We start from the raw sequence: 26,093 nt of genomic DNA, 5'->3' as shown, positions 1-26,093 counted from the left end.
CAGAAAGGATCTGTTGGAAATTAATATTTATTTAAACCATATTATGATTGATTGTTTGCCACGCGCTCACACTCGAAAAGATCAATATAATTACCACAGGCTTATTGACTAGCCACCATCAGCGTCACAATTGTTTGAAAGGTCACTAAATCGATCAAACTGATGGTCACATTAAATGATTAAATGGTCACTTTGATACATGTGTGTAACAATTTTGTGCACCTGTATAAAGGAGATGGAATCAATTTGTAGATTCTCTAATTTTGCCAGCTGATTGGGTCTTCTCAGCTTTAGCTGGCCCTACACATATTAATCTCTGATCAATCCAGGTATGACGATCGTAATTCATCTATATCAAATATCAAATGATGCAACACATACAGTATCCTTTGAAACTACAATCTATTAGAAATTATCTCTTTAAAACGATTGTTTAATCGATCTGAAATACAGTTGATTGTCTGATACACATGCAGGTATTTGTTCGACTGATCAGAAATGAATACATTTCTGTCAGAGCCGTTTGATTTGCCAGTGTTGGATTCGATCAAAGGCTCACTGAATGGATTGAATGGAGAGTTGTGGTTCTTGATCCTGATTCAGTTTGGTTATATTGATTTGGCCATACATGTACCGATTTGTGATTAATTTAGATATGAGCAGTCACAAACCAGTGACCTATATATAAATAAAATAATAAATGATGCAACAGTGTATTGTTCCGTATTTTGTAAATGATCAAAAACATGATCTATCAGTTTTAAATTGAAATGATCTATGAAAATGATTTAATTGATATGAATTACAATCACTTCTCTGACACACATGGATATTTGTTCAATTAATCAGAACCGATTGACAAAATTCTGCCACCGCAGACCATTTTTCCAGAGTCAAAATTGTTTGGGAATTTACTAAATCAGTTGAATGAAGGCTCTTTCGTTTACAATTTTTATTTAATTCAATACATTTTTTTCCATTAAACGATCAATTGAATGATTATATCTATATGTATGTGGCCAATTTTAGCGAATGATTGACTGAATGATCATGTTGATATGTTTGTGGCCAGCTTATTGTGACCATACATGGAACGATTTTATATATAATTGCATTGTCAATTAATTTACTGTTTAGGAGAAAAATACGATTGAAAGAGAGGAAGATCAAATGATCTTAACAATCGTATTACTATATCTACTTTTTTTTATGATTGGATTTGCCTGTCCATCATTTGTTTTTTGCTCAAAGTCGATCCATGACACAGTATATGTCTTTTCAAACCTTCAGAAATCCAGTCATATTGTGTATTATGATTCGGTGAAGAAACATTTGATCAGATCGTTACATGTATGGTCACCATCAAACTGATCAAATTGAAAAAGAATTATAAACAATGGAACCTCCATTCGATCCATTTTAACACTGGCAGGTTGACTGACTGTGGCAAAATCATTTCCATTATTTCTTATCGACTGAATGAATATCTGCATACAGCATGTCAGACAATTGATTGCAGTACAAATAAAATTATTGTTTTTAATAGATTATTTCTAATTGTGTTTTTATTCTTTTTTTTAATATACTTTAAATATTAAAAATATATAAAAAATAGTTAATCTGGGTATTATTAATATTATTCACGATTTATATAGTGCCAACAGTTTACGCGCGCTTTACAATGTAGAGGGGGTATATTCAACCCTGTACTGCAATGCGTTGTATGAAAAACATTCATTTTCAATCAATGCCATTTTCAATACCATTTGATATTTAAATCAATAATAAATCGATTCATTTAATTTTTTTTTGTGTTTTGTTCCGAACTGTTAGTATAATTGTAATTTTTGTTGTTAAGGGTATGTATTGTATGTATTAGTTTTGTTGTAAATTTAAAAAAAATGTTTGCAATAAAAAAAGTATCTGATTAAAAAAAATAATGATGAATTGCTTGTTTATGAAGGTTCATTCCCAGATCGATACATATAGCTTTAGTCACATCGATTGAATGATAACATGAATACGTGTGTGGCCAACTTAACTCTGAATCCTGCTTTGTTGATCTGATAGTTGATCCAGCCTGCCTACCAGTTGTTTCACTAAATTATGCATCTTGACCTGATGGTACAGGAGCATCAGGGAGGGAGGATCTACTGTCAGGCAATGTCCAATCACAGCCAGGCTGAGCAGGGAGAGGCTGACACCGCAGCTTCCCTGTGATGTGATGCTGGGGATGAGGACACTGTGTGGCTGCAGAGAGAGAGCCGGCTCTGTCTGATGTTACAGGAAGCATTAATAATAAGGTAAGCGGCTGGGTCACACACATTGCATCCCAGGGGCAATCACAGTGCAGGCAGAGGGGGCCATATACCATCCAGCAGGCTCATCTGTGCATGCTTCATGCCACTTTACAGAGGACCAGGCTGGGGGAGATGTGTTAGGAGGCTGGGGGAGCCTGCAGCATCTCCTCATCCTCATCACAGCAAAATCAGGTGCATTCAGAGCCAGGATCAGCGATTGGCGAACAGCGTATACCTCAAGGCTTTGCTCCCTGGGTGGCCAATGTGTTGAAATGATTTCCAGGGACCCTGTGCTGCTGAGCCTGTGAATGTGAGGCTCTACGTTAGATACAATCACTTTATACAGCACAATAGGCTCATTCGCAAACCTTTAACGGGTCTTTATTTTAGCCATATGACTGTCATTTCCAAATCTCATTGGACTCAGCTGAATATAACTGTCACTTTGTAAAAATAAGGAGGTGTGTGTGGTGTTGTTAGCTTTGTGGACTGAAGCTCATCTATGTATTCTATACGGTTCCGAGGATTGTCCTCGGAACACCGTTGGCAACTGTGCACTTTTTTAATTACAGCTGGTTCAGTGATATAGCTATAGAGGGGTCCCGGGGACGAGTCGGCACCTGGCTACCTTATATTCCTTGGATACTCTGGTAGAGGGAGCTCCCTGCTAAAGTTCTCAACTCTGTTGCCGCTCACCTAGATGTTTTCGGTGTTCCCACCCTATTTGTATTCCAGCACCTTCTGTTGCATTCTCCGTAATATAAAATAGATACAAATCCAGCAGGGATAGTGGAAGCCCCTCATAGCAGGCACATCAGGTGTCCAGACCCAGGAATTCAGAGCAAGAATGGTGGGAACCACTCATAATGGGCCCAATAGGTGTATAGACCTGGGAATTCTGTCCAGGGATGGTGGAAATCCTTCATAATGGGCACTGCAGGCATGCAGACTCAAAGACTCAAAGCAGGAATGGTGAGAACCACTTAAAATCGTCACAGAAGGTGTACATACACAGAAACGCCAAGCAAGACTGGTGGGAATCCTTCATAATGGGCACAGTGGGTGTACAGACATGGGAACTCTGTGCAGGGATGGTGGGAACCCCTCAAAATGGTCAAAGCAGGTGTGCGGACTCAAAAACTCAAAGCCAGAATGGTGAGAACCACTCAAAATCGGCACAGCAGGTGTACATACCCAGAACGCCAATCTAGACTGGTAAGAACTCTTCATAATGGCCACAGTGGGTCTACAGACCTGGGAACTCTGTGCAGGGATGATGGGAACCCCTCAAAATGGTCGTAGCAGGTGTGCAGACTCAAAAACTCAAAGCAAGAATGGTGAGAACCAATCAAAATTGGCACAGCAGGTGTACATACCCAGAACGCCAAGCAAGAATGGTGGAAACCCCTCATAATGGGTACTATGGGTGTACAGACCCGAGAATTTTGTGGAGGGATGGTGGGAACCCCTCCTAATGGGTACTATGGGTGTATAGACCTGAGAATTTTGTGCAGGGATGGTGGGAACCTCTCCTAATGAAGGTATGCAGAGCTGACCCAGCACAGGGATTCCACTAACAGAGTTACCGAGAGACAGAAGAGACTGTCGGGAGGTTTACTGTCCAGAAGTTACCAAACACTGAAATAAAAATTTTGGGTGGACTGAGCCTTTAACAGGTGGAATATCACAGTCAAAAAGAAAGTATCATGAGAAATGTTTGTATAAGCAAAGTGTAATATTCCAAAGCAACCAGAAGCCCCTTTTAAGTGCCGATTCACACCAGCGCAGCATCAAAGTCGCGCAACTTTGAAGCTGTGATCTCTGTGCGACTTCATCGTGGCTCGCATATGACTTCTTTAACAGAAGGCAGTAGGTATGTCCTATGCCTACATACTTTTGCTAATAGGTGTCCCGCGTTCCCATCTCAAAAAGTTGTGAGGTATTCCATATACGTGAGAGTTCCCCGCTTTTTTTATGTATACATCATACAGAATTGTGTTGATCTGGGTTCTGTGTATTGAGGAGTGAGATATATATAAAGCTGCTTTGTCATAATAGAAGCACGAGTCTGAAAACCCCAACCTGTGGATCAGGCCCATTGAACACATACAGTCACAGGTCTTTGTGTATTTGCATGTAAACAAATCGTGTATGTGATAAATGTGTAGATATTATTATCCATAAAAATATACATTTTCCAGGAAACCAAATCTACTGCAAAGTCTTTGAACATGGTGAAATATCAAATGTGTTTTACATAAAATTTGTAAAAAAAAGAATCAGTGGAACCCTTTCACACTGATGCGCTTAAAAAGATGCTATGCGTTCTGTCAAAAAGCGTATGGAAATAATAATGCATTTTCAATGTGTTAGTGGTGCGTTTTTTAAGCGTGCAGCAGGCAGGACAAAAAAAAGCAAAGTTCCATAGGATTTATAAGGGATACATTTTTCATGCATTCCTGTTCTGCTTTTTAAATGGCAAAAGCTCATTAAAAACTGATCAGTGTGAAAGGGAGATTACGATCAGCTACAACCCCCCCCCCCCCCCCCCCCAACAGTTTTTATGCAGATAGACTGCTACAACGTATGTGATTCAAAGGGTAGAAGGTTACGTATAACATTCATACTACTCGCTGTCATGCTTGTCAGTCTACAAAATATGTTCCCAGGTTGACATGATGACAATGTAAAGTGATAGGAAAGTAGAATGGATTGTTATCATTGCTAATGTCTGATATATACTGCAACATTGTTTATATGCTTGGTATACACTACATTGTATAATATCGTGTGTAGGTATATTACATAATGTAGATGGATCTACATGGGAGTATACAATTTCTGTTACTGACACCAATGGGCATGTGAGGGTGATGGGAGGACAGTGCAGGATTCTGATAGAGATCTATGGCTATAGATATGATGGTATGTGCTCAATACAGGTATGCATGTGCAATATATCCATATTGAAAAACAAAACAAATTGGCTGTACCTGGTATGTAAGATTGGCACAGAATGAAGCACTGCAGGGCAGAAACAGGCTTCACTACTGCTGCCTAGGGCACCCGGCCACTGGTGTTCCTACTCTGTTCTCTCTGCAGCAAGCAACTAAGTCTCAACATCAGCAGGAAGCCGCCGCTCTGTTCGCACATAGTGTTAGAGGCGCAGCGGCGGCGGAGAACTGTGTCTGTCACGACTCCCGAATGACTGGAAGCAAGCAAACATTAATTTATGGGCACTGGTAGGCTACATTGATGGGCGCTGGTGAGGCTGCTTTGATGGGGACTGGTGAGGCTGCATTTGATGGGCTCTGATGAGGCTGCATTTGATGGGCTCTGATGAGGCTGCATTGATGGGTGCTGGTAGGCTGCATTGATGGGTGCTGGTAGGCTGCATTTGATGGGCGCTGGTGAGGTTGCATTGATGGGCGCTGGTGAGGTTTCATTGATGGGCGCTGGTAGGCTACATTGATGAGTGCTGGTGAGGCTGCATTGATGGGGACTGGTGAGGCTGCACTTGATGGGCGCTGGTGAGGCTGCATTGATGGGCGCTGGTGAGCTACATTGATGGGGACTGGTGAGGCTGCATTGATGGGGACTGGTGAGGCTGCATTGATGGGGACTGGTAGGCTGCATTGATGGGCGCTGGTAGGCTGCATTGATGGGGACTGGTGAGGCTGCATTGATGGGGACTGGTGAGGCTGCATTTGATGGGCACTGGTAGGCTGAATTGATGGGGACTGGTGAGGCTGCATTGATGGGGACTGGTGAGGCTGCATTTGATGGGCGCTGGTAGGCTGAATTGATGGGGACTGGTGAGGCTGCATTTGATGGGCGCTGGTGAGACTGCATTTGATGGGCACTGATGAGGCTGCATTTGATGGATGCTGATGGGCTCCATTTGATGGGAACTTCATTAAAAGGGTGGGGGTATACACGGGCAGGGCAAAGGGGGTGGAGTCATGGGTGGAGCCAGGGGGGCTGCAAAATTAGGTTTCACCTAGGGTGTCAAAAACCCTGCCCACCAGCCCCGCACATACCCCATCTAGTTCATGGACAGTACTTCCCCCTCATCAGCTTCACCCTGCTTCGCCTTCTCCTCGGCTTCACGGCGGCTTCCCCTGCATCTTCTTCTCCTCCTCTGCGGCCAATACGTTCGCATCTCCTCTAAACCTTCTGGCTCTAATCACGTGCTTCTAAAAAACAAAAAAACCCCATTGGAATCCAATGCGACCGGCGCCCTGCATGTAGAAGGCCGGACGCATGGGGGGTGACGCCCCTAAGGATGGGCCGCCACTGATCTAAACTGTACTGTGCCTCTCATGCGTTGTTATGCCTCTTCACCATCTGTTTTAACTCTAAATGCTGAACCAACAGCGTGTCCCCATTCCCTGGAATGGCTCACATTTGGTAATTCTACCGCAAAGTATCGCAGTCGTGGTATGTGAACACCCCTGTCCGCTGCCTTAGGGTGGAGTAGTTGGGGGGCAGAGGGGCACTAAAAACGCAGTTCAACAAGACCTACATTTTTGAGATTGCCACAAAATGCAATGTTTACAAAAACATTTATTATCATTTAAGCCCCTTTCAGGCAGGTGGACTCTGGCAGCGGATCTGTCTGCTCAGCGGAGAATCTGTCTGCTGATCCCTACTGAGCAGGTTGATGACTGGTCTGTGTCTGCTCCGCCGATGCAGAGTGGTAATAGGCACAACCTGCTTTCCTTTATGGGTGGTCGGATGGAAACGGATCGCCTGTCCATTTACACCCGACTGCCATCCGATAAGATCTGCCAGAGGGATAGGGAACGGACCCCTCATCTGTGTGTTCTTAGTGAATAGGATCGGATGTCGGAGGGTGTCAATGGACATTCCGTTGACATCTGCCGCTCCATAGAGGGCAATAGATAGCCTGATCAGGTCCGCGTGCACACGGGAGTTAAATAAATAAAAAATCAGCGGCGTTTTTTACTGATCTGCACACTGATGCATTGTTGTCAATGAAACAATGCACATAGCTGCGTCAAGATCAGTAATACAGCGATAAGTACAGAGCCGTAAAATAAAAATAGTACATTTTACGGTTGAGTGCAGTAATTTACGCACATATGTGCTTATATTACATTGCTGTCAAATACATGAGGATGAATATGAATTTTATGCCTGTGTATGCATATGTACGTATATGGTAAGGTCTTCACAGAACATTTTACTCAGGATCTTTCAATCAGCAAGATCCTGAGTATGAACAATAGCAAATTATTACGTCCATGTGCAAGAGGCACTATTGTTACAAGTGCACTAATATGGCTACAATCACCAGGTTGTAAATTGTTTACTTATGATCTTCAATAAAATGAATTAAAGAGGAACTGCAGTCTGCCCACATAATTTGTAAAAATTGCCATTCTGAAGCTTCCCTCCAACCACTTTGCATATTATTTTATATATATACTGTCATTCTGTACTTGTCAAATATGCTGCAGAAATCTCCCTCCACTGAGTCTGCCTGCATCCATTTTAACTGTGGGCAGCTGAAGCTGCTGCCTGTTCACTTCCTGGATTTACACAGACACATAGAGGCACACCTCCAGCTCTGCAGCTCTCATTGGCCCTCATGACTTATCCCCTCCCTTCCTGGCAAACACTCACAAGAGAGAGAGCTGTGCATGAAGTTATAAGCCTAGGCTTTTTACCAGAAAAGAAACAGGAAGTGGGCTGTATAAGGTATTTACTGACAGAAAAAAAAATGTTTTAGGCCCCTTTCACAAATGCAGACAGTATGTCCGTATTTCATCCATCCGTTTGCGGATGAAATACGGACATACATGCATCCCTATGGGATAGCGGGTGTCTGCGGATGAACATCCGCAGACACCCGCTATTGTCCGCCTCCGCAACAGTCCGATTCTGCAGACGGAGGAAAATCCTATTTTTCTATCCGTCTGCAGAGCGGATTGGATGAACACGGACAGACGGGCCGTGCTCATCCGATCCCCATAGAGGAGAATGGAGAGCTGACAGGGTGGTCCCTGCACAGTTTGCGGAGACCGCCCTGTCCACCGCCGGCTCAGCGGGGACAACGGAGCGATCCCCGCTGAGCGAGCGGATCATCACGGGGCGGATCATTACTGATCCGCCCCGTGTGAAAGGGGCCTAACTATCCAAAGTTAAAACAACAAGGGCAGAAGATTTAATAGACGGATATCTGAAAAAATTACTGAAAGTCTACTTTAAAGCGGTTGTATAGTTAATTTTATAACTTATAGGCTTACCTGTAGGTAAAAAGAATATCTCCTAAACCTATACGGTTTAGGAGATATTCCCCTCGCAATGAGCCACTGACTTCAGTGGCGCATGTGCATAGGGGATTCTCGGCTGAAAGCCTGGCAAATGCCGGACTTTGCCAGAAAGAAGTCTCCCACGCGCATGAGCGGGAGTGACGACATCGCGGCTCCAGCCACTCACAGCGCTGGAGCCGCGATACCCGGAAGACACGGCGAGGCAACATGTCAGCTACCTTGGTATGGACCAGTTGAGTTACCGATGCCTTGCTCCAAGGTAAGTATTTCATAATGAGCTAGTATGCGGTGCATACTAGCTCATTATGCCTTTTGCCTTACAGGTGTAGAATTTTTTTTTTGGGGGGGTATACAACCGCTTTAAGTTCAACAATAAATGCAGGATAAGCCAGTAACAATATAATACTGTTGGAGACAGGAATAATAAATAATACCTCGGGCCTCAGTGTGGTCAGCAGTGACTTCTTATCGTTTCAACCAATGTATCTGTAACATACAGCCTGATACTTGGTGTGGGAGCTACGGCTGAGTCCCCTGCAGCGTGCAGTGCCGTTTGTTTACTTTTCTTACTAACGCTGAGTTTACCAGGAAAGCAGGAACGGTTGCACCTAACCAGAAAGATAGGCTCTGCATCCTGGTCTGTGCATGCCTAGACCTAGACACAGCTCAGGACCAGTAGAAAAAGTAAAGAGATGGCTCTTCACACTGCATGGTACGGGGCACACGTGTGTGCCACCGGTGCGGGGCTTCTGCTGTAATTTGTCACAGCAGAAGCCAATCAGCGCGTGTGGGCCAATAAATGTCCGCCGTCACCCACTGATCGTCGAGGAAAGAGGTTGGACAGAGCTCTGCATATGTACACATTTCAGAGCTCCGTCCTGATGGGGGAAGTGCAAAGTATGGAAAGAAAATTCATCACATCCCTAATTAAAAACAGCACACATAGTATACACAAACACTGGTTAGGCACACATTTAACCCTTTTATAGCCCACAATGTTTAACCCCTTCATTAGTACATTAGTGTCATTAGTACAGTCACAGTGCATATTTTTAGCACTGATCACTATATTAACGTCACTGGTTCCCTCCCACAGAGTGTCAGTTAGTGTCCGATTGGCTGCCGCAATATTGCAGTCCTGTTATAAGTCGCTGATTGCTGCCATTACTAGTAGAAAAATAAATAAACAAAAATTCCAGTATATACAGCCCATGGTTTGTAGAGGCAAAAACGTAGAAGACTATATATTGGCCGAAATTGATGAAGAAATTTGATTTTTTACATTTTTTTATTGGATATGTTTTATAAGCAGAAAGTAATAAATATTATTTTTTAAAAACTGTCTGTCTTTTTTTGTTTATAGCGCAAAAAAAAAAAAAGTGCAGTGGTGATCAAATACCACCAAAAGAAAGCTCTATTTGTGGGGAAAAAAATTCATACATTTTATTTGGGTACAGTGTTGTATGACCGTGCAATTGTGAGTTAAAATAATGCAGTGCCACATCGCAAAAAATATACTGGTCATGAAGGGGATATTCCGTAGGGCAAGTGGTTAATTTTCACAATAATATCATATCTTATACTTTTGCATGTTATACCTTATGTAATTATGGATGGTTTCATTCTTTATTAATTTACCCATTCAGAGTGCCCTTTTTTAGCTGGATACTATTTGGCATGTTTTAACCAGAACCACGTTTAATGGGTTTGCTTTTAACTGTTTTGTATATGTTATATATTGTATGTAGGGGTAATACATGTGGCGGGTGCCTTACTTTTAGGCAACATGGCAGTGGCATATTCAAATACTCTTATCTACCGTGGATCTTTCTGCTAGGAGTTGGCAGAAAAATTCAAGCGTAAAAAATAGTTTGTTTTGGCATGTTTACAGGTGTATGGCGTTTAAGCGTGTAAACTCATTCTATTGGCCAGAATATTCAAGACACTGAAATTAATTTACGCACATTTATGCGCATATGTGTATAAATTCTGCCAGAAAGCTCATCCCCAAATGCAGATTTGAGGATTTTTTTTCTGCCTCATATGCATATACCACAATGTGCATAGACACATTGGCTGAAATGTAGCTGCATTCAGTTCAGAGGCATAAAGAAAATGAAAAATGCCTTGAAAAGTGGGATTTTGTCTCATGAGGCCTCATGGAGTTTTTATAATTTGATATAATATTTGTCGTTTACCAAGAAAGCATCGATGTTACTTCTTTATTTGAAGTGGTGAGGGCATTTTTTCAGGGGCAATTGAGGTTTTAGTATTCGTAGACATTTATCATTGACTTTCAAGTAATAAAACTTAATTACAAATCAATAACGTAATTTCAGGTTTTCAGATGCATTATAATGGAAAAGCCGCAGAAACAGACATTTCAAGCTGAACTCCAAGCACACATTAAAACTAACAGGAAATAGTCAGAATGGTGCTAAAGCTGAATATGATCTTTACAAATTGCAACTCCAAAGACCTGTTTTGTTTTGTTTTTCATAAAATGGCTCCCATGATTACTTTGTGCATCAGGTGCTTTTAAAAAACACATCTTCGGGGGAGTGTTCAGGCTGCTTTGTCCCCACCTACTATGTGACTGAGCCATTCAGAAGCTGGGGGCGGGGAGTGTTTTCCTCAGGGGTGGGTCAGGGACTATTCCATGTATTGAAGAAATGTACATGAAACATGGTCACCAAGTCAGGACATCTGTAAAAAAAAAAAAAAGGACTGTTGGTCTTCACAAATGTACTGTTATTTCTGAGGCTGGTTGTAGAAATGTATCCCTTGGCAATTGGGCAACTTTTATTGCATGCACTGGTTTTGTTTAGGCAAGATTTTAGCCTTAAAGGGACCGCAAGATGCTGATACCAAATCAATTTCAGATACTTACAGGCATACCCCACTTTAAAGTACACAATGGGGTTTATTTACTAGTAAATTGCTTGAATAAATAAATAAAAAAACACACATGTTGCATTGATGTGTGTTTTCCATGTCTGGCTAGAGTTGAGTTTTAGGCCTCATGCACACGGACGTTTTTAAAGCTGCTTTTTTGAGTATTTTTTGCAGCTTAAAAACGCCTGTCCATGTTAGTCTATGGCTTTTTTTAAGGTGTTTTTACGCTGTAAAAAAAAAAAACAGGACCAGGGCGTTCCGTGGTGCAGCGCTAGAGCTGTAAAAACATGAAACGCCCAAAAACGCTAATGCAAAACGCAGTAAAAATCCAGTTTTTAACACCACTTTTTCGAGGCGTCGGACCTAGCTTTACAGCCCGTTTTTTAAAACGTCTGTGTGCATGAGGCCTTAAAGCCATATTTGTTTTTGGAATGCATGTTACACAATAACACAATGAACCTACCAACAGGTTGTCAGACTACATGCAATACATACAGATAAATTGTATTCCTTGCCAAATGTGTTTTGAATTCTGTTCAAATGCTCTTGTGATTTATATATCTCCTCTGTAGAACACAGCCATGATAGTGAAATGCTCGGCCTCAGTGCCTGAAATATGTTAGCAGTAGAATCTGACTGTGTGATATTTGTTGTGCATTGAATTGGGGAATAATAAGCAGACGGCCATCAGGCTATTGCACAAGAAGTGTTTGTTGTTTTTCAGTGAATGCTTAGCTGGAATATAATGTACTGTTTTATACTTGCCTAGAGCATTACATTGATTCAGGTAAAAGTCAGCGTTACGTTTAGAAGCAAACAAGTATTTGTCACAGTGTGGAACAGAACAAGATCTCATCTGTCCACATGGCTGCTCCCAGGTATTCTGCTCTACCAGTGGCAGTGAAAGGGGAATGTGATATCTTAGGAAATCGATCTGTTAGTTTAATCTTGCTACGGTATTCTGACTTTGGGTCTATCTCTATGCTGCCCTTATCGTTTGCATTCAGGAAGATATATCTGGTTTATTCTCATGCGTTTAGTTCAGTAACTGTACACAGTGTTGCCAACCTATCAGACTGAAATTTACTGACGCGCCACTCAAAATTTACTGCCACAGCAAGTTTTTACTGGCATATCCTAAAATTACAGTTTAAAGTGCAAAGTTCAGTATTTAGGCTACAAATAAGTACAATATGCAATTAGCAATATGATGTAAGGTAGATATTAAGGCAAAAAAACATATTTCTTAATTTTGTTTTTGGATATAGTAAGTAAGTAGCTCTGAGACAGGACTAAGAACGGCAAGAAATTTAGAATAGGCGGCACACACGGAACTGACTCTCACAGTGACACTGGCAGCAGTGTACAGCAGCACAGATGATGATGGCCTATGCGCAGTTCCGAGCAGAGCGTCACAGCCATATTATTTACTGGCAACCTTTTCCTGTCACTGGCATTTACTGGCAGGAGAAAAGTGCCTGTTTTTTTACTGGCTGCCAATAAAAAAACTGACGGTTGCCACCGCTGACTGTACAGCATGTTTGTCCCGCCATGTCTAAACTGTAACTACGCCTTCCATAATTTGTCAAGTTAAAGTGGCTGTAAACCTAGGCACACCACTTTTAATAAGGTTCACTTGTAGGTACTGGAAATACCTCCTAAACCGCCACGGTTTAGGAAGATGTTACCATATACGCTTGCGCCGACATCATCAGCTCATGTGCACTGAAGAAAGGGCACAATCGTGCCATTTCTAAAGGACCCGTGCCATGACCAGCAGCTCCCGCACGCATGCTTCCATTCACAGAGCTGGAGTCCACGGCCCTGGAAGGAAGAGGGGTGAAGATGGATGTGGCCACCAGTGAGGACATTGTGGGCTTTGTTTGCAGGTAATATAAAAAAGAGATGGGGCGAGTGGCACTACCCTAAAATAATGAGGGGTGATATTACTTTAAGACCCACAGCAGTATACCACCCTCACCTTGCTTACACACAGAAATAGTAAATATTCATATGTGACATAATAATAGCAATACTGTAACAAGTATAACACATCGAAAAGTGGTAAAAAAAAATCATAAGTGCCTTGAACTTAATATTCCAATAGATAACTACATCCCAAGTGTGTGATGCAACACCATAAAAATTACCATACAATTAAAAATTAATAAGAAAAAATTATTATATATTAACAAATAGTCCCACTATGGATTAGAATTAATTTATTTTTATATATATATAATTTTTTCACAAACACATATATTGACTTTATACATTAAATGTGACATATATATATATATATATATATATATATATATATATATATATATATATATATATATATATTATTTTTTGTTAATATATAATAATTTTTCTTATTAATTTTAAATTTTTATGATGTTGCATCACACACTTGGGATGTAGTTATCTATTGGAATTTTAAGTTCAATGTACTTATGTTTTTTTACCACTTTTTGATGTGTAAGGCCCCTTTCACACTGTCGGACCTTTCAGGTCCGCCTGTCAGTTTTGACGGCAGACCTGAATGGGCTCTCCATGCTGGTCAATGGAGCGACGGATGTCAGCGGTGACATGTCTGCTGACATCCGAACCGGTCCGGATCCGTCGCTGGCGGATCGGATCAGGTGAGATCTGATGAAAATGGACACGCTGTCCGTTTTCATCCGATCTCTCCATAGCAACCAGCGGCGCTCGACAAGCCCCTCCCTGCTCTCTGAGCAGAGAGGAACCTGTCATCCACCGGCTCAGCGGAGATCAACGGAGAGATCTCCTGCTGAGCCGGCGGACAGAGGCGGACTCTGAAGCAGCGGATCCGCCTCGTGGGAATGAAGTCTTATACTTGTTACAGTATTGCTATTATTATGTCATATATGAATATTTACTATTTCTGTATGTAAGCAAGGTGAGGGTGGTATACTGCTGTGGGTCATAGAGTAATATCACCCCTCATTATATTAGGGTAGCACCACTCACCCCATCTCTTTTATATTACTTATAGGAGCCTATTAGGGGGTAGCAACCCATCTCTGATCCTAAGCGTGGAGTCCTATATATTTTTTTTTTTAGTTCGCAGGTAAGTGGCACACAATGGGTAAGTATGCGACGCATACTAGCCCATTATACTTTTACTTTGCGGGGAACAAGAGGAATGTAAACCCATCAGGGTTTACTTAAGCCCCATGCACACTATCAGATTTTCTGCTGATTTTTTCCTTCAGATTTACCAAAACCATATAATATGAGGTCAAACCTTAGGAGTTTCAATTTGTATGCAATCAGGCAGGCCCTTCTACTACATGGTTTTGGTAAATCTGAAGGAAAAAATCAGCAGAAAATCTGATAGTGTGTATGGGGCTTTACTTTTTAAGTATCTTCCAATTAAATGCATTGAAACTGTATGATGATGAACTCTTTTTGGTGTGGTCTGCTTTCCTGATTGCGTGAATGCAGATAGATTTAGGTGTCATGTTTGTGAATCACTATGGGTCTGTTTCCTGATCATGTGAATAGAGATACATTTAGGTGTTCTGTTTGTGGATCATTGCAGGTCTGATTTCTGATCGTGTGAATGCAGATAGATTTAAGTGTCCAATTTATGGATCATTGCAGCCAGATCAACTTTCTGTTTTTATGATAAAGGCAAATAAATTGAGGCTCTCCATTTCTGGATCATTGCTGGTCTGCTTTGTGATTGTGTGAATGCAGTTATGGATCATTGCTATTGCAAGCATTGGCAAGAAGAGCATTGCATGTCCTGTACCACTTTTATTTTAAATATTATATATATGTAGCGCTTCTCCCCAGAGAAGCCCCTTAAAGTGATTGTAAGGGTTTTTTTTTTTTTTTTAATAACAAACATATCATACTTACCTGCACTTACCTTCAGTGACCCTGAACCTGCCCTGCTGGGGTCCCCCGGTGGCTCCTCCCCACATCAGATAATCCCCTCATAGAAGCGCTTCCCCGAGGGGGTTATCTTGCAGTGTCCATAGCCCACGTCCATAGCTGCCGAATGTATGACTCGGCCCCACCCCCTGGCGCCCACGTCATTGGATTTGATTGACAGCAGTGGGAGCCAATGGCTGCACTGCTATCAATCTACCCAATCAAGAGCTGAGAACCCCTGGGCAAAGAAATAGCACGTCCCCGGCGGGTCAAGATCCAGGGCTCAGGTAAGTAAAATGGGGGGGCCTGGGGAACCGGTCACTGCCAGGTGTTTATTCACCTTAATGCACAGGATGCATTGAGGGGAAGAAAACACAAAGGTTTACAACACCTTTAAGTATGTTTGGCTCCGTACTCTGCCTCTCAACCCCAAGAACAGTCCCAACCCCTCTGGCACACCTGATATGCAGTATTAGTGCAAACACAGCAGTAGCAAAGAAACACAACCTGTGGTTAAAATGGAAGTAAACCCTTCCAAACAACTTTGACCTACAGGTAAGCCTAGATTAAGGCTTACCTGTAGGTCCAAGTAATATCTCCTAAACCTATATGGTTTAGGAGATATTTGCCCGAAAATGGGCACCGCTGTCTACGGCGCATGCGCCGTAGACAGCGGCGCGCATGCGCACTAAATGCGGCAAGTCCAAGAATGGATTTGCCAAATTTGTCGACTCCCGTGCGCATGCGCGGGAGTGACGTCATCACGGCCTCGCCGTATGACAGCGGCGGAGCTGCGAGGCGCGACTCCCGTGCGCATGCGCGGGAGTGACGTCATCGCGGCTTCGCCGCTGTCATTGGTCGGAGCTGCGAGACGCCACCAGCAAGATGGACGCGGCGGACTACAGGGATCAGCGGCGACTTCGCTGGCTCCTGTGTCAGGTAAGTGACACATAATGAGCTACTATGCGATGCATAGTAGTCCATTATGCTTTACCTTTGCAGGGAAAAAAAGAGGAAGTAAACCCATCAGGGTTTACTTCCTCTTTAACAATAAGGTATGTTTACTGAAGACCCTTCAGCATACAGCAAACAGTAAATGGGCAACTAGTAGCAACAAAATAATAGCAAACTCTGGTTATCACATATATATGTGGACAGGCACAAGGGGGGCAGGAGAATGACTTTCAGCTATGTCTATGTCAGACCACTCCCTTCTGTTCCTCCACTCACAGGCGCAAATAATAAAGGAAATAGCATAACATTAGGCAAAGTGTTACAACTTGTGGAATTTAACCTGCTCCCTTAAGAATGGGGAAAATAAATCCCTTTTGGATAGGGGGGTGGTTAGGTGTAGTTCATTAAGATGATGAAGTCCCTTGGTCTTCAGCTAGCACTTAGGAGAATTGTATTAGGAGAAATCCTGAATGGCAGAGCAAAGCGATTCAACTGAGCCAGTCTTAGCAAGCAAAGAATTCAGACTCTTCCTGTATTATTTGCATACAAAGTGATCACTGTGGTAGTTTGCTTAAAGGTATTGTATCCAGTGGTACTACAGGTACCAGCAAGGTGAATAAAGACAACAGTGTCTGTATACAGTGTCTATGTAACTGGATAGGCAGGTGTCCGCTCACCGATACTGTAATTGATGATGCTGATGACGAAGATGGCGTTACACTTTATATAGCCCAGTGTCATCTATAAAACCACTATATGAGTGGTAAGTGCAGTAACCATTTAGGCTACTTTTACACTGAGCGCCTGTGCCGTTAGTGCTAAAATGCCGCTCGTATTTGCGGTGCTTTATGGCTGTTTTAGCAGCGCTTTTGTGATGGGGCAGGTTTTACCAAACAAATAAAATGGTAAAAAGTACAGTTTTTCTGCTCTTGCAAATCGATTTTAAAGGCACTTTGGAAGCACCGGCCATTCATTGAAATGGGCAGGGCATTTTGGGAGCGCTATTTAGAGCGCTCCCAACCCGCCTCAAAGATGCTGCTTGCAGGACTTTTTGTAAGCTTTGCTTACTGGTGGTAATGAGTCTCCTGGCAGAATGTGATGACACACAGTCTTAGCTGGCACTAGAGAGAAACAGTGTCACTGCAACAATGTTGCAGAGTGTCTTCTGATACAGCAAGTAAGATAGCCAGCTCCTTGCCACATATACATTTTCAACAACAGAAATGTCCTCTAAAATAGTTGTATGGCAGACATTCTCAACCATGGATCCCTAGGTTCCCCCAAAGCTAGGGGTTCCGTGAACTGTGGCTGATCTCCCATTTGATGGTGCCTGCATACAGTAGCTCCAGGGCCAGCAATACTTGACAGAGCCAGTACCACAACACCAATTATTTTAAGTGTCTGTAAAATTTGGCCATACACATGCCTGTAGGCTAAACTGATAAAAATCGAACAGTTTCCTTCATTCACACTTCACAGCGCAGATGGATAAATCTCCTGCTGCGGCTATTGTATTTTGACAGATTGACCCACCAGATGTCATAATACATGCACCTGACTGGATGCAGCCACTGTTCAGCTGACAATCATGCACAGCTACTTTGATTTTTCAGTTGAGGGATGTCGGGCACGACCACCCATTCAGCACATTTTGCTATTTTGGCCGGTTCATCAAGAAAAAATCCGAAATTCGCTCTGTATATGACCAGCTTAACCGTTATATTCTAACTATTTTCTCATTGATCCCTGAGACATTGGTTTTAGTAATGCAGGCCATAGATGGGCTGAAGCTCGGCTGGTTCAGCAGGAACTGTCCGAATTTCCATCCATCTGAGGGCAGGCTGGTTGTACTAAAGTTGATCTATCAATGGACTTTAGTACAATCAGTTTTTTTTCCACGTAATCACTGCAGGTGGCTATAGCCACCAGTAGTGATCATTGTATTCTGATGATGGAGAAACTTCCTGCTGTCAGAATACAATAGCACACCATGAGGAATTCCCCATCAGCACTGACTGAACTGAGCTATTTTCTTTCCTTTAACTCGTGGTTGAATAAAAGAAATGTGCATAATCTATAGCTTGCTTAAGGATTCCCTGAGACTAGAAAATCATTTTAGGGGTTCCTCTGGGGTAAAAAGGTTGAGAAAGACTTCTCTACTGTTACTGCATAGTATGTTCACTCCACCATAACTGTACTGTAGTCACTTCTTTCACAACCTTTTATTAACCTTTCATTTAAATATTTACATTTTACTGACATTAATTTTACTGACATTACAAGTAGCTGGCAACTATAAGGCTTCAGCTAAAAATAGCCATCCTATTGACTCTAAAAAACGAAATGGTAAAAATGATATATTTATACATTTTTAATGATGCGAACCTCTGCAGCTCCCTGCAGTCACCATGTTTACCCATTATGACTGCAATGAAGCCACATGTTCTATGAACTGTGAATGATCTGTCAATCAAGTGGGAAAAACTGCATGCTGACTTTTTTTTTGGTGTGGTCTGCTTTCCTGATTGTGTGAATGCTGCAGAAATGTAAAACAGATAGAAAGCCAAGTTCTTTTGTGGATACAAGATATGATCTTTTTAATAAAGCCTGTTTCACACATTTTCTGTGAGTTTTCTGTTTTTCAGTATTGTACAAAATACAGAGAGCTTCAGGCCGGGTTCACTCTGCTACGACAAACGCTCCGACATTGGGAGCTCAAGTCGCATGACATGTGAAAATCAATGTTTCTCTATGAGAGCTGTTTTAACTGATCCGAAACAAGTTGGTCTGACTTTAAAAATGCTCCCTGCACTACTTTGGTCCGACTTTGATCCTACTTCAGCCCATTGAATATCACTGAAGTCTTAACTGATCCAACTTTGGCATGTGCTCTGATGATCTTGAATGGGAACTCCACGCGAAATAAAAAAAAAAAAAACGGCATGACAAGACCATACCAGGCCCTTCGGTCTGGCATGGATTTTACGGGGGAACCCCCTTGCCGAAAAAACAGTGTGGGGTCCCCCCAAAATCCTTACCAAACCCTTATCTGAGCACACAGCTCGGCAGGTCAGGAAAGTGAGTGGGGACGAGCGAGCAACCCTGCCCCGCCCCCCTCCTGAACTGTACAAGGCCACATGAAGTCAACATGGGGACAAGGGCATCTTCCCGACAACCCTGGCCGTTGGTTGTCGGGGTCAGCGGGTGGCGGGGCTTATTGGAATCTGGAAGCCCCCTTTAACAACAAATGACACCCCTACCCATTCACCTAAAAAAAGTGTCAAAAATAAAACACATTACACATGTTTTCCAATCTCTTCTCCCCTCTCTGGCTCTTCTGCTTCCTCCGCTGATGTCTTCTGCCTCTGCTGGTTCTTCTCCCTCTGTCCGCTGTCTTCTGCTTCTGCCAGGTCTTCTCCGCTATAGTCTTGCTCTTTTGCCGGGTCTTCTCCTCTGTCTTCTCCCTCTGTTCTTCTTCCGATGTTGACTCGGCGCTCTCTCCCACTCCAATGCTGGGTGCGTGGTGTGCCGCTACTTATATTGGCATGGGGTGGGTCAAGGCAGTGTGACCTGTGCCCACCATTGCAGCCTCACTGTGCCCACCATTGCAGCCTCACTATGCCCATTATTGCAGCCTCACTGTGACCAACATTGCACCCCCACTGTGCCTACCATTGCAGCCTCACTGTGCCCACCAATGCAGCTTCACCTGGACAGAGGAAGAGAGAGGGCGGCCGGATCATGACTGGAGGAAGAGGAGTGCCGCAGCATCACAGAACATTATAGCACGCCAGAACAGCTTACATTACAATTGACTAAGCTCTGCTCGCAGTCATACACAGCCCTGCCTACTCCTGACCCCACGCCTGTGATAGACAGAACACATTCCAGCACTGGATCCGCGTTCTGACTATCACAGGCACAGGGCCAGCAGGAGGCGGGACTGTGTATGATGGCGAGCAGAGCGGAGTCAATTGTAATGTAAGCTGTAACAGCAGGCAATGCCGCTCTGTGATCCCACGGCTCTCCCCTTCCACCATGCTCTCTTCCCCCAGGTCAATCGCTGGGAGAGCGGCTCCCAATCTACCCCACCTGCCAGCAGTGCTTGCCCTCCTCTCTTCCAGGCAGCCCAGCTCTGAGTCCTTTGTCACAGAAACCGGCCCACTGAGCTATTGGCACACCAGGAAATTCCTGGTAGTCCCAATGGCCAGTATATCCCTGGCCCATGGTGTCAAGTGCCCCTTGGGAGTGGGTTGATGAAGTAGCACTGTGGGTTAGGAACCCCACTGAGTAAAACTGCACTAGGCCATGACACTAAAACTTTTTTCTACACTGTGACTCATGGGCTAAGTCTTTTGGCTAAGACCAGGACAATTTTTGTTAACCAGGCTGCAAGGCAATTGTGCACACTGCACTATTTTTTTTCTAATTTATTCACCACATTTATATATGTGTCTTTTTCTTTTACTTACGAATAGGGCCAGTGATCCACCCTGAAGTCTAGTGGGAACGTTGTGTGGTAATTAAGTTCCTTCCTCCCCTGCTTGGGGGGTTTTCTCATAAGGAGAGGCCCCTTACGAAGTAAACAATGGTTGTTTCGGTTGATCATGAGGAGCCAAGTTTACCGGGCCTTTTGGCAAGGTGGATCTGAGTATGCCTTGCTCTCATCAGAAGTATTTTGCCCCGGGCCAGGGAGGGGACATTCTTCTTTGAGAAGAGATCAAAGACTCACCCTAGTGCACTTTTTTGTGTGTGCTGGTTAAAATGTACTTACCCTTGGTGTTTTGTTTTTGTACTTATAAAAAAAGAGTATATAAATTAGCTATGCACCTTTGTTATCGCACTCTTCATGTTAATAGGGGCTGGTTGGCGAAAGACTAGGTGACCTAAAGTAAAACCTACAAAGAAAGAAATATGGTAGAAAACTTACAAGTATATCAGACAAGGTGCCCAGAAAGCTTGCCCCATAGTGTCCCATCTGGCCATTCTTATGCCGCGTACACACGGTCGGAGAATCCGTCGGAATGCGTCTTATCGGACCGTGTCGTCAGATAATCCGACTGTGTGTGGTATGCATCGGACTGATTCCGTCCGAATCTCCGTCGGACCCAATTTTCCAACATGTTGGAAATATTTCCCGACCAACTGGGCCGGTCGGACGTAATTCGTTCATGTGTAGAGAATTTTGATCGGACCAAGTGCCACGCATGCTCAGATCAAATTTCTACATCAAAGCTATTGGCTACTAGCCTGAATCTAGTCCCATCGTAACGAAATTACGTCATCACGTTCTGAAAGATCGGATTTTTCGACAACTTAGTCTGACCGTGTGTATGCAACAGTTTCGGACACAATCTGACGGACAAAATCCGACGGATTTGGTTGTGGAAATCTCCGACCGTGTGTACAGGGGCTTAGTGTCATTAGGAGATCCTATTCTCTATCAAGCCTTTCATTTAGGTCCTCCACCAACATCCATTACTCAAGCCCTGAAAAGGGGGAGACTCTTTCCCCCAAAACATTGGTTGTATCTGATACTCTTAACCAATAACATTTTAGAAAGACATTTTGAGTGATTCAATCCTTTGTACTAGGCAGTCCTCCATACAAATCCAAAAGCCAAGCAATTGGGGAGGGTCGAGGAAACAACCAGTGACTTCTCTCGTAAAAAGTCACTAAGAAAATTCTATGAAAATTCTATGAAAAGAGTTGGTTATGACTATATATATATATATATATATATATATATACAGGGCCAGACTTACCATTGAGCTTGACTGGGCTCAAGCCCATGGGCCCCGCCCAATAGGGGGCCCCACCAAGGTACATAGTACTCGGCTCGGCTCCACTCACAGTCTTGCCCAATCCCACCCTATGATGGACATAACACAGGGACTGGGCGTGACTGTAAGCTGAGCCGAGTACACTTGGCTACACTCGTCTCGACGAGGACCCGAGAGCTGCTGTAACAACATATTCTGTGACCCATCACAGTTTGCTACGGAAGTGGCCATCTATTGCCGCTATCTTGCTACACCCCACACTCATCCACAGTAAGGATACACTAAGAAGGAGTAAAGCGAACATGTTGTTACACCCACCGGAGTTTTGCATTTTAGACATATTTATAACATTAAAGTTAGTATATAGTGAAATACAGTACTTACAATTCTGTCTGACTACTTATATGTTGAATTTTAAAGCAGCGAACTTCTGTCAGATTAGTAAACCTGTGAGATGAGCAGGGTTGCAGCTGCTTTTAAAATTCAACATCCAAGTAGTCAGACGGAGATCTAAGGCCGCGTACACACGCGGGGACTGTTCGCCCAACTTTGTCCGCTGAACAGTGTTTCGGCAAACAGTCCGCTCGTGTGTGGGCTTTCAGCGGACAGTTTCAGCGAACAGTCCGCTGAACAAGGTTTTTCGGAATTTCCGAAAAACTGTCCGCTGAAACCTTGTTTCAGCGAACAGTTCCCTCGTGTGTAGGCTTGTTCGACAAACTAAGTTCCGCGCATGCTCAGAAAGGCTTTACACGCCGAAAGTTATAATGCAGTGTATAGGACGTCGTATTTTTCGTCCCGTCGTACGTGCCGTTCACGTCATCGCGCACGGTTTCAGCAAACTGTTCGTACGTCGTGTGTGGCCATGTCCGTCCATGCTAATTTTGAGCGGACTGTTTGCCGAAACTGTTTGGCGAACAGTCCCCGCGTGTGTACGCGGCCTTAGTCCTATATTTCACTATATAAACTGAGTTTACTGTTATAAATACGTGTAAAATGCAAAACTCTGGTGGGTGTAACAAGATATCCGCTTTACCCCTTCTTAGTGTATCCTTACTGTGGACGAGTGTGGGGTGTACCAAGATGGCGGCGACGTAACGTCACTTCCATAGCAAACTGAGAAGGGTCAGAAAATATGTTGTTACACCACCGAGAGGACCCAAGAGCCATTTTTAAACTTCAAGTCTGCAATGACAAGGCTGCAAATGACACTGGGGCAAGGCTGCAAATGACACTGACAAGGCTGCAGATGGATGGGCAAGGCTGCAGATGGACACTGATAAGGCTGCATTGATGGGCATTTAAATGTAAGTTTTTTCCTTAAACTTCCCTCCTAAAAGATTTTTCCTTAAAATGCCCTACTAAACTTGGGGTGCGTGTTATACGCCGGTGCGTGTTATACGCGATAAATACTGTAATATATAGAAGGTAGGGCCCGAAAGTGACTCAAGCCCAGGGGCCCCCACCACCCTAAGTCCTGCCCTGTATATCTATATCTACAGTACATACGTACATTCACGGTTCATTGCTTGTAGCTGCCAATGGCAAGGCGTCAGCTAGAAAGAACCATACATGTTCTACGGACTCTGAATAAAAAAGAAGTATGATAGTATTTATACTCTCTCCACAAGGCTGACATCGTCTTCTGAATGTGAATTTCCCTGCCCCAGATTCCTCGCTATTTTTCTACTTTCTGAGTCTGAAGTATATGACTGTACAGTTCCTACATTTATATTAGCAACCACCCTGGGTATTAGTCATCTCTTTTATTACCTTTTGTCACTTCATAGCTTTAACGCATTATAGCTTTGAAACATTTAGTGAGTGTTTCTTGCGATCGTTTGTGCTGCAAAGTCTGCAGGGATTTTGTGCTCAAAAAATTCGAGCCATTTAGGTAGGAGCTACAGGTACCAGTGAAATCCATTGTTGGGAAGAGGTTTAACCTCTTGATGACGAATGTCTCCTTTGAAATAACTGTACTGGGGAGGTTGTCAACAAGCAGTTAAATGCATGCCAATAAGTGATTGAAATATTATTTGTGATCAACAATTCAGATGCATTCTGAATAATATATTTAATGCATTCAATATCATTTGCAGTTTATTTTTACAGAAAATTTGGGGTGAAAAAATATATCTTGGAAGTAAGCTGCCCTAGGAAGCGTTAGACCGGTCTTAGCAGTATGTGCATATGAAAAATTGCAGTATTTTGCAGGAACTCTATGTTAAAGTACTGTATATGTACATTCAATCTGTAAAAAATATCATATAAGTGTTAAAATGGTAATGTAATTTAAAAAATCATTTTATAACTGCAGCTTTTAGTAAAACATGCAATTTACAAAAAATATAAATGTTTAATTAAGATACATTTTTTTAAAAAGGCGCACACGTTTAAAACATTATTCGATCAGTAATAAGCCTCATACATTCCCATATGCCAATCTTGATCACATAATTTCCTTATAGCACAGGTAATTTACTACATCATACATATGTAGCACCCTCTAGAGTTGAGAGTAGGTAAAAGCATTTTTGGCCAGGAATAAACCCGGTTTGCTGAATTTCTGTCAGGGTTCCTAGAGGCCAGGGCTGGATTATTCATTCTGGCAGCTCTCTGGTACCTCCCCCTGGTGTCTGGAAGGTTGGAGAACATTCTAGAAGTAGAGAGCTTGGGTAAGGAGGAGCAGCCATGAATATTTATGGGGCCTCAGCCAATCTCCAGAAGTGGGCTGGCAGAGGGCTGAGAAAGTGCTGTAAAGAGACATAGGCCATGCCAGCAGGGGAGTTGGGTGGAAGATGGAGATGGAGTGCAGAGGAGAGGCTGGCCTTTGAGGCAAACCCCCGTAGTCTGGAAGGGGGTGCTCTGCCTTGGGCTGAGGCCCAGGAAAGCTGGCCTTGAAGGATCCGACCATAGGAGGCAACTGGAAGGATTCATGCTTGAAAAGGCAAGCAAGATAGTGAGTAAGCTCATGCTGGTGCAGGGACAATACAAGGGGAGAGACTGTCAGGTGTAGCTTTGCTCTCTGAAGACAACGGTGTGCTTAGGTCATCATCTTTGCCCTGGGGAATCTCAATGGAAGTGTGCCAGTCAGGAAGGAGTAGACATGTGCGGTTTGTTTCATCAAGAATTAAAATTTGGATGAATTTTTGTTATTCGGAAATTTGGATGTATTCGAACTTCCGAATTAGAATAGTAGTGAATTTAAACGAATCTGAAATAACGAAAAAAACATTTGGACGAAATTCTAATATTTTTTGAATACTTTTCCAATTTGAATACTTTTCAAATTCAAATAGTTTTCCAATTTCCAAAGAGAATAAAATAGAATAGAAAATAATGGAATAGAATAGAATTTTTTTTTCAATTGTATTATTTTTTATTCTATTTTATTCTTTTTGGAAATTGGAAAACTATTAGAATTCGAAAACTTTACGAATTCAAAAACTATTTGAAATTGGTTAGAAAACTTTTCGAATTGATTCGAAAACGAATAAACAAAATTAATTCCGAAAATGAGTGAAACAAAGTGATCGCCAGGAGCTGTACATGTGAACCAAGTTTGTGCAGGAGGAAGGAAGATGGGAATTTTCAGTGTACATAGTGAGGAAGTTGTCCCCTCTGTTAAGGGTTCTGGTCAATTTTCAAGTTGGGAATCCCATAATTCCTTACCCCGTCCAAGTTATCAACCCCTAAGACCCCTTTCACATTGAGCCGCTTTTCAGGCATTTGAGCGTTGAAAAAAGCGCCTGTAAATGCCTGAAAAACACCTCACCCAGTGTAAAAGCCTGAGTGCTTTCACACGGGGGCGGTGTGCTTGCACGACGGGAAAAAAAGTCCTGCAAGCAGCCTCTTTGGGGCAGTGTGGGAGCAGTGTATACAGCACCCCTCCACCACCCCTGCCTATTGAAATGAATGGACACTGCTGGCAGCTGCGCTTTTCGGGCTCTTTTAACCCT

General features: G+C 42.9%; 1 protein-coding gene across 2 annotated transcripts in view; it reads left to right on the top strand.

Annotated features, from left to right (window-relative positions):
- The first annotated feature begins 2,185 nt into the window (after positions 1 to 2,185).
- Positions 2,186 to 26,093, top strand: part of SYN3 (synapsin III) — a 600,616-nt gene continuing 576,708 nt past the window's right edge. For both annotated transcript variants that reach the window (XM_077469161.1, XM_077469162.1), the window contains exon 1: positions 2,186 to 2,303. The gene's annotated coding sequence lies outside the window, so the exon portion shown is untranslated. The remainder of the gene's footprint in view (positions 2,304 to 26,093) is intronic.

This window comes from Lithobates pipiens, unplaced genomic scaffold, assembly GCF_037356315.1.
Source record: "Lithobates pipiens isolate NorthernLeopardFrog02 unplaced genomic scaffold, aLitPip1_a1.2 Scaffold_8, whole genome shotgun sequence".
In the NCBI taxonomy this organism is placed as follows: domain Eukaryota; kingdom Metazoa; phylum Chordata; class Amphibia; order Anura; family Ranidae; genus Lithobates; species Lithobates pipiens.
Note: the sequence above shows the minus strand (reverse complement) of the source record. Positions and strands in the feature narration are given on the sequence as shown.